The sequence below is a fragment of the Sorex araneus genome, chromosome 2 (assembly GCF_027595985.1).
Source record: "Sorex araneus isolate mSorAra2 chromosome 2, mSorAra2.pri, whole genome shotgun sequence".
Classification (NCBI taxonomy): Eukaryota; Metazoa; Chordata; class Mammalia; order Eulipotyphla; family Soricidae; genus Sorex; species Sorex araneus.
The window spans coordinates 58,204,313-58,219,201 of NC_073303.1; positions in this window are offsets into that span (position 1 = coordinate 58,204,313).

A 14,889-nucleotide genomic window follows, 5' to 3' on the forward strand; every position below is an offset into this window, starting at 1 on the left:
TACTGTTGCCTGCTCGAGCAAATCGATGAGCAATGGGATGACAGTGATATATAGTATATATGACTCTTATATATAGTATATATGGCTATATATACTATATATTTACATATAGCATATATTGCTATATACATGTCTCATGTATATATGCACTGCAGCACTGTAGCACTGTTGTCCTGTTGTTCATCTATTTGCTCAAGCACCAGTAATGTCTCCATTGTGAGATTTGTTGTTACTGTTTTTGGCATATTTAATATGCCACGGGGAGCTTGCCAGTGTCTGCTGTGCAGGCAGGATACTCTCAGTAGCTTGCTGGGCTCTCCAAGAGTGACGAAGGAATAAAACCCAGGGTGGCTGCATGCAAGGCAAACACCATACCTGCTATGCTACCAATCCAGTCCCTAATGTATATATAATATAAATAACTATATAATATATGTATGTGTATGTATATAATATGGACATATATGCTTTTATTTTTTCTCATTATCTGCAATATTTACGTGGACGATAAACTTTGTAAGCTGACACCATAATTCTAAATGGTGCAATAGAATTTCAGATTTCTAAGAGTTCAGTCCAGTTCAGTTTGAGAAATTGCCTAAAACAACTCTCTGTCAGTTTTCCCAAAATAGAATCAGCTAAGTTCTTCATAAATATAAGCCAGAGCATAATTTCGCTTTGTTCAAGGTCTTAGATGAGAAGGAAGTGCTTTGTAGATCGGTAACAATTGGTAACGTCTATTTCTCTTTGGTATGTAAGGGGGTAGTATGGAAAGCCAGTGATTTCCTTTTTTGAATGAACAAATGTCTATCAGAGGTGCTTGGAAAAATAACAAAACTCACTTGCCAAACTAGACTCTACCCACAAGGACTACCCAGTAATTTACTAGTGTTATGTGGCTGCCTTTAAGCAGATTTGTTCTATCTGGTAGTCGCAATAATGTACAACATGACTGCGTAGATGCCAACCACCCTGCAGCACTTGTACATGGCACTCCAGAAGATGCATATTAAACCGTCTGCAAGGCTGCATGAAGTGCTCTTACAAATGTCCTTTCGTTCCCTGCACTGGACTTCTAAATGCTTCAGGGAATCCAGTACAAAACAGAAATCAAGGGATTTTTCCTTAGTGTTTTGAGGTGCTCATAGAAGGCATAAATATACTTTCTCTTAAAAGACATTGCCTGTCCAAAATAAGAAGCTCTTTGTTTCTTATAAGGAAGAAAAACAAATATATGTTGGCAGAGATGCCAAGTCTGCTTGCTTAAAGGGTTCTGGAAAAAAAAAGTCCCTAAAATTAGTGCCATGCAAAGTTAGAAACAAGGAAACAACAGTTAATAAGCTCAGTGTTGTAAGAGGCATATGTAGAAACCCTGAGTGAAATTCAGCTCAAAGGGGCAATAAGTAGTAACTGCAAGAGTTTAACTTGAAAACAGCAAAATCCATTTTCCTGGAAGGCTGAGACAAGAAAGTATTGGATGATGTTTCCAAAGATTAGAGACTGGTGGGTCAAAAACTTTACTTTTCCTTGGACTGGTGTGATAGTAAAGCAGGTAGTGTGGGTGCCTTTCACCAGGCCCACCCAGCTTCTGTCACTGGTACCACATATAGTCCCCGAGTCCTGCCAGAGCAAGGAGTGAGCCCTGAGCACAGCTGGGTGTGGCCAAAAGACGGAGGGAAGGGGGGCAAACTATATGCCTATATTTTTTCTAAATATTTTTTATTGTACCATCATTCAAAAACATCTTCAGATGTCCACTATTCCTCAGTTACTACCTTTATTTCCCAAGTTTATCTATTTTGCTGGATTTACTTATCTACGAGGCTATCCACTCTGCTTCGTGTATGGAAATCTGTGTGCCACTGGCCTCAAGCATTTTTATTTTCATAAATTTACTTGCAAATGGAGTCATTGTTCACATGGGACAGAAAAGAATGGCAATCCTGGGACGTTCAAAGTGGCTCCTAATCCCATTCTTAGTGTCTCCTAATCCAGTTCCAATGCTTGATGTTTGATGAAGTTTGCAAGGAGAGTTATGACACCAGGGCATTAATCTGCTTCATGACAGCATGGGGTTTTAATGCATTTTCTGTATCTGAAGAAAGAGACTCCTATGGAGGTGGTGAAAGGAGTTATGGCAAAATCAATATCTTCATTTCACTGGGGCACTGACAATTTTAGCAATGATACAAGGGATCACTGCACAGAGAGAGGTTGTTGGACAGAATCTAATATACAGTACATATTCTTTCGAAAATTGACACACAATCTTTCTTCAGGAGCTGAAATATAAGTGGTCTGCACTGAACCATTATCTTTCTGGAAAATATGTAGAAAACCTATTGAAACACCAATGACATGAATGTAGGACAATGAGGGTTTCACTTTGCAGAAGGCATGCTATCTCTTTTTTAAAATTTTAAAATTTATCTTTTTCAGAAATTTTAGAAAACTTGCTTATAAACCCGTCACTGTCACAGTCATCACATTGCTCATCAATATGCTCGAGTGGGCACTAGTAACGTCTCCATTGTGAGACTTATTGTTACTGTTTGGGGCATATTGAATATGCCAGGGGCTTGTCAGGTTCTGCCGTACAAGGTGAGATACTCTCGACAGCTTGCAGGGCTCTTGAGAAGGGCACAGGAATCAAACCCCAGTCAGGCAAATGTCCTACCCTCTGTGCTATCGCTCTAACCCAGCTTATAAACCAATTAGTGAAAAATAACTTAACCATCCATTGACATATCTACATAAAAAATGTGATGTTTGATCATCCAGTAAAGGTATATACTAACCTAGAAAACCATGTAATAAAATACCAAGAGTAAAGCAAATAAGTGAAATTGACAGAGAAGGAAAGTAAGGGCACCTTCAAGATATTTATGCAATAGTAGATGAGTCAATGTATTAACTCAGCCAACTCTTCCATCTTTTCTTGGTCACAGAGAGTACATTTTGAGTTACAATAAGTGCTTCTCAAAATGAATTTGAATGACAAAACAGACATATCACTTTCTATTTTCCTGATATTCCAGTTTTGCACATATACTGCTATAATTATCACGGCCACATAACTATTATATAATTGTCATGAATACTTAATTATCACACATATTTAATATATTTCAATAGGATAAGGAAGAAATTTTTTACTTCTAGTTTCTCTTAACATGCATACCATCTAGCTTCATCCAACTTAAACTGAAAAGCAATATTTTATCTTTCCTTGGGGTTGGTGCAATCATACAGCTGGTAGGGTGCTTGCTTTGTAACCAGATGGTCCCCAGAACCCCATGGCAAGTGATGTCTGATCTCAGAGACAGGAGTAAGTCCTGAGCACAATTGGGTGTGGCCGCAAAACAGACAAACAAAATTTTATCTTTTATTGTAGCTAGGTAATATTTGGTTGCGTTTAAATATTAGTTTCTTTATCCACTCATCTTTCACTGACCACTTGAGTTTTTCCCCAAGTCTGGGTGCTATAAGTAGCACTGCAATAAACACAGCCATGCATATATATATTTTTGAATTAATATTTTTGTGTTCTGAGAATGACTGCCCTCCGACATCCTGATGGATCTATCACATTTACCAGAAGGAAAAGGTTATCCACAACATCTACTCGGATCTCTTTCATAGCCACATCCACCTGCCCACATACCAAATTCCACAGGATAGATATGTCATTCCCAGAGTTCTACCTTCCAATCCGACACTTCATTTCATAGGTAAAGAAGTATACAGCACCCGGTCCAGACAAGGTCAGAACCTAAAACCTGAAAAATCTGCTGCCAGTACTCTTCTATACACTGGCTCGGCTCTTCACACGCTACCTGTCTGAATGCAAGGTTCCATCCCAATGGAAAACCACAGGACCATCCTGTTGTACAAGAAGGGAGACATCCATGACATCAGCAACTATCACCCAATCTGCCTGTTGTCCGTCGTCTACAAGTTGCTCACTCAAGTCATCCTGAATAGGATGGGCCGAACACTAGATGAAGGACAACCATGCAAGCAAGCCGGGTTCCAAAAAGGATTCAGCTTGATTGACCATATCCACACAGTGACCAACCTCATTGAGATTTCACAAGAGTTCAAGATGCCTCTCAGCCTAACGTTCATCTATTTAAAGAAGGCCTTCGATTCTGTTGAGACTGAAGCGATCATCGAAGCCCTAGCCAAACAGGGCGTTCAAACTCAGTACATCAGGATCCTCTGTGAGCTGTATTATGGATTCACCACCAGGATCTCACCATTCTACAAGGAAGAGATCATCAAAGTAAAGAGAGGGGTTCGGCAAGATGATACCATTTCACCGAAACTCTTCAGTGCGACCCTCGAGAACATCATGCGATGACTGGAATAGGAAGGAATGGGAGTGAAGATAGATGGTCGGCAACTACACCACCTCCCCTTCACTGATGGCATCGTTCTAATACACCAAACATTAGCCAAGCATTATGAATACTGACCAACTTCAAATGTGAGTATGGGAAGGTCGGATTGCATCTGAATCTCATGAAAACAATGTTCTCGAGAAACAGACTAGTTCCTGATGTTCCATTTGCCCTCAATGGAATAAACATCTCCGAATGCAGCAGTTATGTGTACCTAGGTCAAGAACTCAACAGGACAGAAGACCTGGCACCTGAACTGCTCAGGAAGAAGAGGGCAGCGTGGAATGCCTTCAAGAGCATCAAAGAAGTGGTTAAGAGGACGAAGAACTTCTGGCTCTGGGCACATCTTTTCGACTCCACCATTCTTCCTGCATTAACATATGTCTCAGAGACCTGGGCCCTGCGAAAACAGGACGAGAACTCTATTTGTGTATCTCAAAGAGGAATTGAAAGCTATGCTTAGAGTATCACGTTTCACTCAAGTGAGAGAAAGAATCTGGAGTTCCAACCTCCCTTGACTTTCAAAAATCAGGGACACTGTCTCGTTTGCCAAAGCTTTGAAGATCAAATGGGCTGGACACATAATGCAATTTAGAGATGACCACTGGACTAGAGCTGTTACCAACTGGATTCCACCGGACGTCAAAAAACCGTGTGGCCTGGGCTGGAGCAATAGCACAGCGGGTAGGGCGTTTGCCTTGCATGCGGCCAACCCGAGTTAGATTCCCAGCATCCCATATGGTCCCCTGAGCACTGCCAGGAATAATTCCTGAGTGCAAAGCCAGGAGTAACCCCTGTGCATCGCCGGGTGTGACCCAAAAAGCAAAAAAAAAAAAAACAAAAAAAAAAAACCAAACGTGTGGCCGCCCACTTACGAGATGGTTAGACTTCTTTGTCAAAACCCTGAACTAACAGTTTGAGGCTCTTGCTGTTCCTGGAGGGAGCAGACGCCATTGGGCTACACTAGCACGTGACAGAGACGAATGGAGTCATTACTGGCACCTGCTTGAGCAAATCAATGAACAATGGGACGGATGACAAATGATACAAGTGTTCTGAGAATAAATATCAAGGATTAAAAACACTGGGTAATTCCAGAGTATTTTTTACATTGTTTGTGGAAAGCCACTGTAAAATTTTTCTTGGAGACCACTGCCAGAGGACATTCCCACCAGCAGTGAATGAAAGTTCTTTTTCTCTCCTCATTCCCAGCAACACTGTCTTTTACTAATCTCTTTTTTGTAGCTCAGTCTCACTGGGGTGTGGTGGTATCTCACTGATGTTTTGATTTACATTTCTCTGATAATCAATGATGATAAAAACATAGGAAGGTGCATATTTCAAAACTTGAATATTCACTATTTAGAAATAATCATCCCTTTCAAAAGGTTTAGATAAATATATGGAGATTTTTATACTACCTGGGTGTATTAGATTGCTATCCATAAAGAATAATTTATCTTGCTCTTTATAGATACACAAATAAAATGGTAATTGGTAATTTTCTACACTTTTGGTGATTTTTTTATAGCTCCTTCTATTTTCCTGATAACATGGTCAAAAATAAAAAATATTTTTATATGTTAGCATTATTATTAGTATTATTTTACTTTGGGGTGACACCCAGAGGTGTTCAGGTAATACTTCTGGCTCTGCTTAGAGATCATGCCTGGTGGGGTTGGAGGGATCAAATCCAGTCTACCACTAGCAAGTGCTGTAGTTTTAGGCTTTGTGGCTGTTTTTTTGACACCCCCTTTTTTTTAACTTTGTGTTTTAAAAATTTCTTTTTACTGAGTCATAAAAAAAAACACAAGTTTTATTTACTGTGCATCTCAAATATGGTGTCTAAAGTCAGGTAAAGGCAATATACAAGATGCAGATCTTCAAGGAAGTACAATCTGTTGCAAAGTATCTAACTTGTGTTCTATGGAAAAGTAGTCTCAACAGAGTTCCATCACATAAGGGAGGATATTGCATCTTTCCCTCTTCTCCGAGATTTACCACACACTTGAGGATATTTAAAGCTTTGGTAAATTCTGCAGAAAAGAAACTGGCTTAACAAAGCCCAGCATTTCTTAAACTTAGTCGACAATGAAACTAGTCTTTAAAAATTCATGAAACACCTATTAACATCTGCTTAATTGTTGGGGGGAAATTAGAGCCTCCTATTCTTTGCACAATTATTCCTTGCACATGGCGGACTATCCTGCAGAGACTCTTGAACTTCAGCACATCTAGTCCACATTGTGCAATGGCCTTCAGCAACGAGGGTGGAAGCAACAACTTGCATCTTTATTCCCTACCTGCCTTAATTGCTTGATTCCTCTTTATTGCCATCTCCATTATTTCATAAAATGGCTGTGAAAATAACCAACTAAATGGTCATTTGGCTTGTCAAATTAAGTGCTGTATGAATGCTATAATAATAGCAACCATTAATTGAGTACCCACTGCCTGCCAGGCAGTGAAGCTCCAAGTCACACACTTACTATAAACTTTCCCTATTCCAAACGACTAGTAGTGGAGGCACTGCAACCTCACATAAAACATGTGAAAACTATCCTGGAGGGATCATATATCTTGCCCAAATACACTTGCTATTATGGGATAAAACCAGTGTTGCATAACAATCTCTCTCCCGTTTCCCAAGTCTCTGCACTTTTCACTGAATCACACTGTCTTTCTACATAATATGAATTCGGTGAGATAATAAAATAGGAACTGATAAGAATAATGATGCCAGTAATGGTAATTAATAACATTCAGAAAGGTATTAAAACTGCATATTGTCATCAAACAAAATTTATTGTGGTGCAATATTTCAGTGGTATTGAGCCCACTCTCCTTTCTTCCATCCCAAATTCAATTAATCATTTACTCTGGGTGATTCTTTTTAAATATCTCTACAATCCATCTACTTCTATTAATGGGGATGCAAGTTACTAGATGATCTGTTCTGGATTTTGACTGTAAGCAATGCCTAACTGGTATCCCTATTTTTCCCCAATTAATTTTTGTGAACTACAAACAATGATCTTTCTAAAACAGAGATCTAATAATCTGACTGCTCAATTTTGCTACAACATTATTTACAATATCATAGAGTTGAAAAAAAACTTACATCTCAACAGATAAATGGATAAAGATAAATGTGCAATAGAATATTACTCAGCAATGAAAAACAAAGAGATTATGATATCTGCAGCTACATAAATAGACTTAGAGGGTATTCTTAGTGAAATGAGTCAGAGAGAAATAGCATACAATTTCACTCAGAAATGTTACATAAAAAAATTTAAAAAGTCCTTCCAGAGGCATGGAGAAATACAGCAAGCAACCATTTCCCTCTAAAGTAAAGCCAGAAAATAATAGCTATAAATCACAGAAAAACATCACTAGATCACAGTCTGAGTTTCCTGAGAGTTCCTGTACATGGATGTCTAAACTTGTGTTTTCTGTGCATAGAATTATAGGTGTATAGATCAGGGAAGGCATTTTCAATGTAGCATGTGATACCAATATTTGTCATTGCTGTGGAACGGATAACCCTGTAGGGAGAGTGCAGAGACTGTAGACATTACAGTCCTTAAAATCATGTACTTCTTGATGGTGGTGAAAGATGAGTGTTGCTGGCAGAATCTGTACACTGGGACCAAAAAGAATGTTCTGTTGCCTTAGGCAGTAGCTGGCAGGCAGGGCTGGCTGATCCATACACACATCCCAATGCACATACATACATGGCTTTCAGGCTTGGAGTGTTCAGAGCTAGGATTGCAGTCCAAAGGCATAGGACAGAGCACACACACACACACACACACACACACACACACATATGTATATAGCACTGTCGTCCCGTTGTTCATCGATTTGCTGAAGTGGGCACCAGTAATGTCTCCATTGTGAGACTTGTTGTGATTGCTTTTGGCATATCGAATATGCCGCAGGGAGCTTGCCAGGCTCTGCTGTGCGGGCAGGATACTCTCGGTAGCTTGCTGGGCTTTCTGAGAGGGATGGAGGAATCTAACCTGGGTCGGCTGCGTGCCAGGCAAACGCCCTACCCGCTGTGCTATGGCTCTAGTTCCATCACTGGGTATTACCCAAAAAAGAAAAATATATATATTGGATAAATTAAACAGATTATTAGGAGCATAAAATGCATAATACTAAGTTAAGGGGGGAAAAAGAAAGAAAACCTGAAGAGAGTTTACATACAAATAAGGAAATTGAATAAGAATCAAAAGCTTTCCATCATAGGAAAATATTGTACCAGGGATTCTCATTGTCACAGCTTGGTGTTGGGTTTTAGGAGGTCTCAGTAGACAAAAAATATCTAGGAAATAAATTATTTTTCTTCTTTTTGATAGTAAAATGCATATTTTTTTTTTCTTGTAGGGTCTTAATCTGATTTGGATACCAGGTTTACACAGACTGCAGAGCACAGCGAGTAGGGCATTTGCTTTGTATGTGGCCGGCCCAGCTTTGATTCCTCCATCCCTCTTGGGGAGCCCGGCAAGCACCGAGAGTATCCCGCCTACACGGCAGAGCCTGGCAAGCCACCTGTAGCGTATTTGATATGCCAAAAACAGTAAAAACAAGTCTCACAATGGAGACGCTACTGGTGCCCGCTCAAGTAAATCCATGAACAACGGGATGACAGTGCGGCAGATGAGGTTAGGAAGCATGCCTTCACTTTCAGTTTCCTGAACAGTCTGAGGATTCTTATTTTTTTTTTTTTCTTTAAATGGTTTGTAGAATTCTACAGTGCAGGTTCCCTGTGCTCCTCGCAAACAAGTAGGAGCTAACAGGCACTTTGCATTATTGCTTCCACCCAGTGGACAAACTGACCTGCCCTCCCCACATGAAACTACTGGCAATCCCCAGGGCTGTGCTCGGACGCTTCCCGAGAGAGCTGGGTCAGTCAGAAAGGGTGTCTGCGGCCCTCTCTGGGCCCTTACTGCCCACACTCTGCTTCGTGTCAGCCCCAAGGCCACACCCTGTGGCAGGAGCCTTAACTTCTAGCCACTGTCAAGATCTTCCTCATCTTGAAAAACCCCAAAGAAATTAGAAATATCAAACTCTAGTTTTGTTTTTGAGACACACCCTCTGTGCTCAGGGCTTACTCTTGGCTTTGCACTCAGTGATCACTCCAGCTGGGACCTGGGAGGTCTTTTTTTTTTTTTTTTTTCTTTCTGGGTCACACCCGGCGATGCACAGGGACACCCGGCGATGCACAGGGGTTACTCCTGGTTCTACACTCAGGAATTACTCCTGGCGGTGCTCAGGGGACCATATGGGATGCTGGGATTAGAACCCGGGTCGGCCGCGTGCAAGGCAAACGCCCTACCCGCTGTGCTATCGCTCCAGCCCCAAGGGCCTGGGAGGTCTTAGGGGGTGCCGGGGAGTGGACTGGGGTCAGCTACATGCAAGACAAGCAGAGGGAGAGAAAATTCTTAGAGGACACTGGCCTTTGTCTTCCACTCCACTCCGCCTAAAAGTCTAAAGATAAGGACAATGTTCCTCACTTTTTTCCTTCCTTTGTTTAGCTTTGCAGATAGTTGTGTGCCTTGGGGATCAGTCCAGAAAAGAATTCATTGTTCGTTCTGGAGCCCACGGAATTGAACCCAAAGACTTTAAATTGGTCACTGAAATGACAATAACCTAAAACTAGGAGCTTTAGGTAGTATCATCAATACATATTGCTGCAAAGATGACAGAGAGAAAACAATAAACCCTACGAGTAGTTAGGAGCTGCTTGCGTTCCGGGTCAATTTTCAATCCTGGATCTAGTCTTATTGGACATCTCTTGTCTTAATTATAAACTTTGTGGCTTACTCATAAATATCTCATTTACTAGAGAAAGGTGACTGCAGTTATAACAAAGTGCTCCTTATACATCATCAATTTAGGCACATTACACATACACTTAACACATATTTATATTGAAAGAGATACTTAACTACTTCTGCATGGTTGAATGTTAGCATGAAGATTCCGGATAAACAGAAAGGATGCTGTGCACCCATGAACATGTGGAGCTTATTTCATTAGCATATAGTACAGCAGGTATGCTAAGTTGTTGTGGAGACTAGTGTCTGTATATTGATCTAAAGTTTGTTAAAAAAAGGGATCACACACAGTGAGGGGATAAATGTAACAATGCCGATCATTGTAACCACAATACTGTAACCACAAAACTAACACAACTCAAAAAAGGTTTCAAATCTCTTCCCATGGCTGGTGTTAGATATTCAGCCATGTATATCTTTAATATGCTATAATACGGACCTTTAAAACAAAGTTTCATATCATGGCTGTTAGTCCTATGATCTGGACATATTTGGAAACATCTGGAAACCTCTGATTTGCTCCTCTGTCTGCACGTCTTACTGTTCTCATTTAAGTTAACTCTACCTGTTTGGAATTACTCCTCTTTTGGAAACTGGAATTCTCCGCTAGAATATTTGCTAATCAGGCAAAAGATATCTTCCCATATCATTGTATCACTGTCATCCTGTTGTTCATTGATTTACTCGAGCAAGCATCGGTAACATCTCTATTCCTCTCAGCCCTGAGATTTTAGCAGCCTCTCCTTACTCGTCTTTCCCAAAGATTGGAGGCTCTTTCAGGGCCAGGGGAATGAGATCTATAGTTACTGGTTTTGGCATATCGAATACCCCATGGGTAGCTTGCCAGGCTATGCTACTCTCTAGGATCTATGATTTGCTGCCTACTGTCTGAACTCCATCAAATATGGTGTGGTAATTATGGAAAATGGGTAGGAAGTGTCTTCGCGGCTGCTCAGTCTGGAAAGCGGCCTGGAGTGTGGCAGTGGTTGGGTGGTGGAGGTCAGATGCTGGGGTTGGGTCCCTTGGGGAGGGGAAGGTTCTCACCCGCCCCACCCCCCACCCAGGTGCCCCAACTGAAAACAGCCTGGCTCGGAGTCCCTTCTTCCAGTAAAAGAAGACAATTATGTTTACTTCCATTATTTTGTCTGGTCATATTCAGGAATGTTTGCAAGTAGCCATACTGACCTTCCTCTACTGTAAAAATACTTAACTAATTGCTGCTTTAAATCTATGGGAAATCCATGTGTCAACAGATTTCTAGAAATACGGGCTACCCATGAGTTCTCCATCTTGCTACTTTATGATTATTATCCAGACAACTGACATTCATTCTTCCTTGAATATCTACTGATTGGGTTATAATAATTGAAAACCAATAATGCTTTCATAAAACACGAAAACATGTAGATATCAAACTCCAAATGTGGACGTATTTGCTGGTTCTGAGTCTGACAGTGCGGAGGATACAAGTCACCAAGACCTTGACCAGAGAGTTAATACAGGGGGTCAGGAACTGTGTGACATGTGACAGGCCTGGATCAAATTCCTAAGCACCCAGACCTGATAGGAGTCACACCCAAGCATAGAGCCAGATGTGCCCATGTCAAACAGACCAGAAGACTATTTACTTCAAGGAATTATAGATTAAATACTACTAAGCCACATACATTTGCTGAGATATTTTCAACGTACTTTCTTTCTGGAACTGGAAATGGCCCAGTGTGCTGGAGGGCAGTTGCATGCAAAGAATTTCAAGATTTGATTCCTGTTTCTGGGACTGACTATGTGGGGACAAAACCACCTTGGAGCACTGTGCTCAGAGTACCCACACGTTGCTGGGTGTGCCCCCTCTCCACAAAATAAGGCTATATATATATATTTTTTTTTCTCTCCAAATGGGTGTTTTCCAGACTTTGTTATATTCCCTTTGAAAGTAACAGTCTTGCTTGAGTGGTGCAAAAGCAAATAGTTCAACCCAGGCCTGACCGTGCTTCTGTACAACTGAAAAAAACAAAAGTTACAGAAAACTCTTATTCCAGTGTTATCATAGATCGAATCCTTTTTTGTATAAGGATAAGTTCATTTCCCTCCAGAAAATATCTACATTTATTGTGTTTGTCTGGGATGGCCATAACTGGTTATGGCTGAGGTACTTCCAACTCAGTGCTCGGGGGCTTTTCTCGCTCTGGTGATCAAGAGATCATGTGATGACAAGGATAGAATCCAGAACGTTCACATGCAATGCATAACTCCCAGTCCTTTCAGCAAATTCCCCAGACTTTAGTATTTTTAAGGGCTACTGTAAGTGGTTTCCTATAGTAATTTTGCAGAATCACATATTCGAACTCTTTTCGTGGGTGCTCTAAGTCTTTTTTTTTTCTTTTCTTTTTTTTTTTTTTTTGGTTTTTGGGTCACAGGGGTTACTCCTGGCTCTTCACTCAGGAATTACCCCTGGCAGTGGTCAGGGGACCATATGGGATGCTGGGATTAGAACCCGGGTCGGCCGCGTGCAAGGCAAACGCCCTACCCGCTGTGCTATCCCTCCAGCCCCCGGGTGCTCTAAGTCTTGAGAACGGGCAAAGATTAGTTTGGCGCTGGTGATGCAGAGACTTGTGAGGGAAGTTGTCTCAAGAAGAAAGTGCTCCTACTGCTGCTCTGCTCTGTCCACCTTGGTTACCTGGGGAAACACGTGGCTTGGGTCAGAACTGGTAACGTCAGCTACTAGCACGTACTGACGTGGGTGGACCCCACCGGTAGCGCGTATGAAGCGGGGAAGAGAAAGACGATCACTGCCTCCCCATCCACCTCTGCCACCTGGGACCCAGGATTCTGTGTCACCTCGCAGAACAGAATTTCAGCAGTGAAGTAAAACAGATTTTATTTGGAGGGTTTTTGAAGGTATGGAGGGAGGAAGTGAGGGGGAGAGACACAGAGAGAGCGATAGAAAGAGAGAGAGAGAGAGAGAGAGAGAGAGAGAGAGAGAGAGAGAGAGAGAGAGAGAGAGAATGTGCTCAAGGGAGAACCCAGGCTCCTCCAAGGGCAGAAAGAGAGCCTCTTTACACACCCCAGAACTAGACATGAAAGCGTGAAAGTCCACATCTCAAGAGGGGAGATGCAGGCGCCACATGTGCTCAGCCACGTGGGCACAAGCAGCACATGGGCTCAGACAGCATGTGCCCTTTCTTTGGTCAAGGTGACTTCTATAAGGTTTTTCCAGCCTGCCCTCCCGTGGGGCTTCTACCTAGATAAGAGTCTATTGCCAAGTGGGTAGAATTGGGTACGGCCTTTGAAAATCCTTTTCTTGATCTTTGATCCTGCTGGACCTCCTCTGGGTTGAATCACTGAAGCTAGTGGGATTAAGGGAGAGGTCCGAGGGTATTCAAGGAATTTCCTCATGGGGAGGGGTCGAGTCTCCTCAAGGTCCGCTGCTGAAGGTCTTGTCTTCTGTATCAACAAGGTTGGTCTGCCTTAGAACTTTCCTTCCCTGAAATTTCATTGCCATCATGGTGTGGGGTGGGTGGGGGGGCGGGGGCAGCTTCTGTAACCTACCTGCCTGCATCAATCCAAGGCATGGACACACTGTCCCACCAACCCCACGAGGTCGCTGTCTAGCTGCATGGAGCAGGAATGTGTCCCCACAAAGAATTCTCCTGAAGCTGTGGGATTCAGACTGAAACAATGAATTGCCCTTGGCAGGAAAGGGAAGTCAGTTCTGACCTTGGCACAGGTGTTCCAGGTCCATTGCTTTTCCTAGCAGAGAGGAATTTTGGGAAGAAGCGAACATTCACGCAAAATAGTCTCTAATGAACTAAATTTACTTCGAGGTGAGGGGAAAGAGAAGAACACCCATTCCAGAGAAAGCAAGGGCTTCTCCAGTGCTGGGGGGTGGGGAGGGGCAGCAAGATATGTACCCAAGAAAGAACACAGGCTTGAAAGATGGAGCCCCAAATGACTTTGGGAAGGGAGTTATGTACAATTCTTCCAAATGTCATGCGTAAAGGACTGGAGCGATGGCACATCGGGTAGGGTGTTTGCCTTGCATGTGGCTGACCCGGGTTAGATTCCTCCATCCCTCTCAGAGAGCCCAGCAAGCTACAGAGAGTATCCCACCCACAAGGCAGAGCCTGGCAAGCTCCCCATGATATATCGATATGCCAAAAACAATCACAACAAGTCTTACAATGGAGATGTTACTGGTGCCCATTCGAGCAAATCGATGAACAACGGGAGGACAGTGCTACAGTGCTCCAGTCATGTGCAAATTCTTTGCAGTCAGGGAAGCTACTCTGGTTATCATAGGAAAGCCTAATGCTGCTGATTGTCTTCTCACAATCTTACCACAACCTTCAGGTTCTTTTTCAGAGGCTCTGCACCTTTCCTGATGTTCTACCCTTCTCTGGGTGGGGTCTTGGATTTCTGCCTCTGGTTGGTGCTTCAGTTTTTCTATCTCCCAGAAGCTCAGGTTTTGCATCTCAAAGGCATCGCTTGTGGATGCCTTTGGACTACTTCAAGGCTGCACAATTTCTTCTTAAATGTTATTATTCTCCAAATAATAACATAACATAACTAGTCTGCTCCTCCCCCCTCCCCCTCCCACACCTACCTACATGGAACAATGTGAAGAAACCACCAACTTTTTT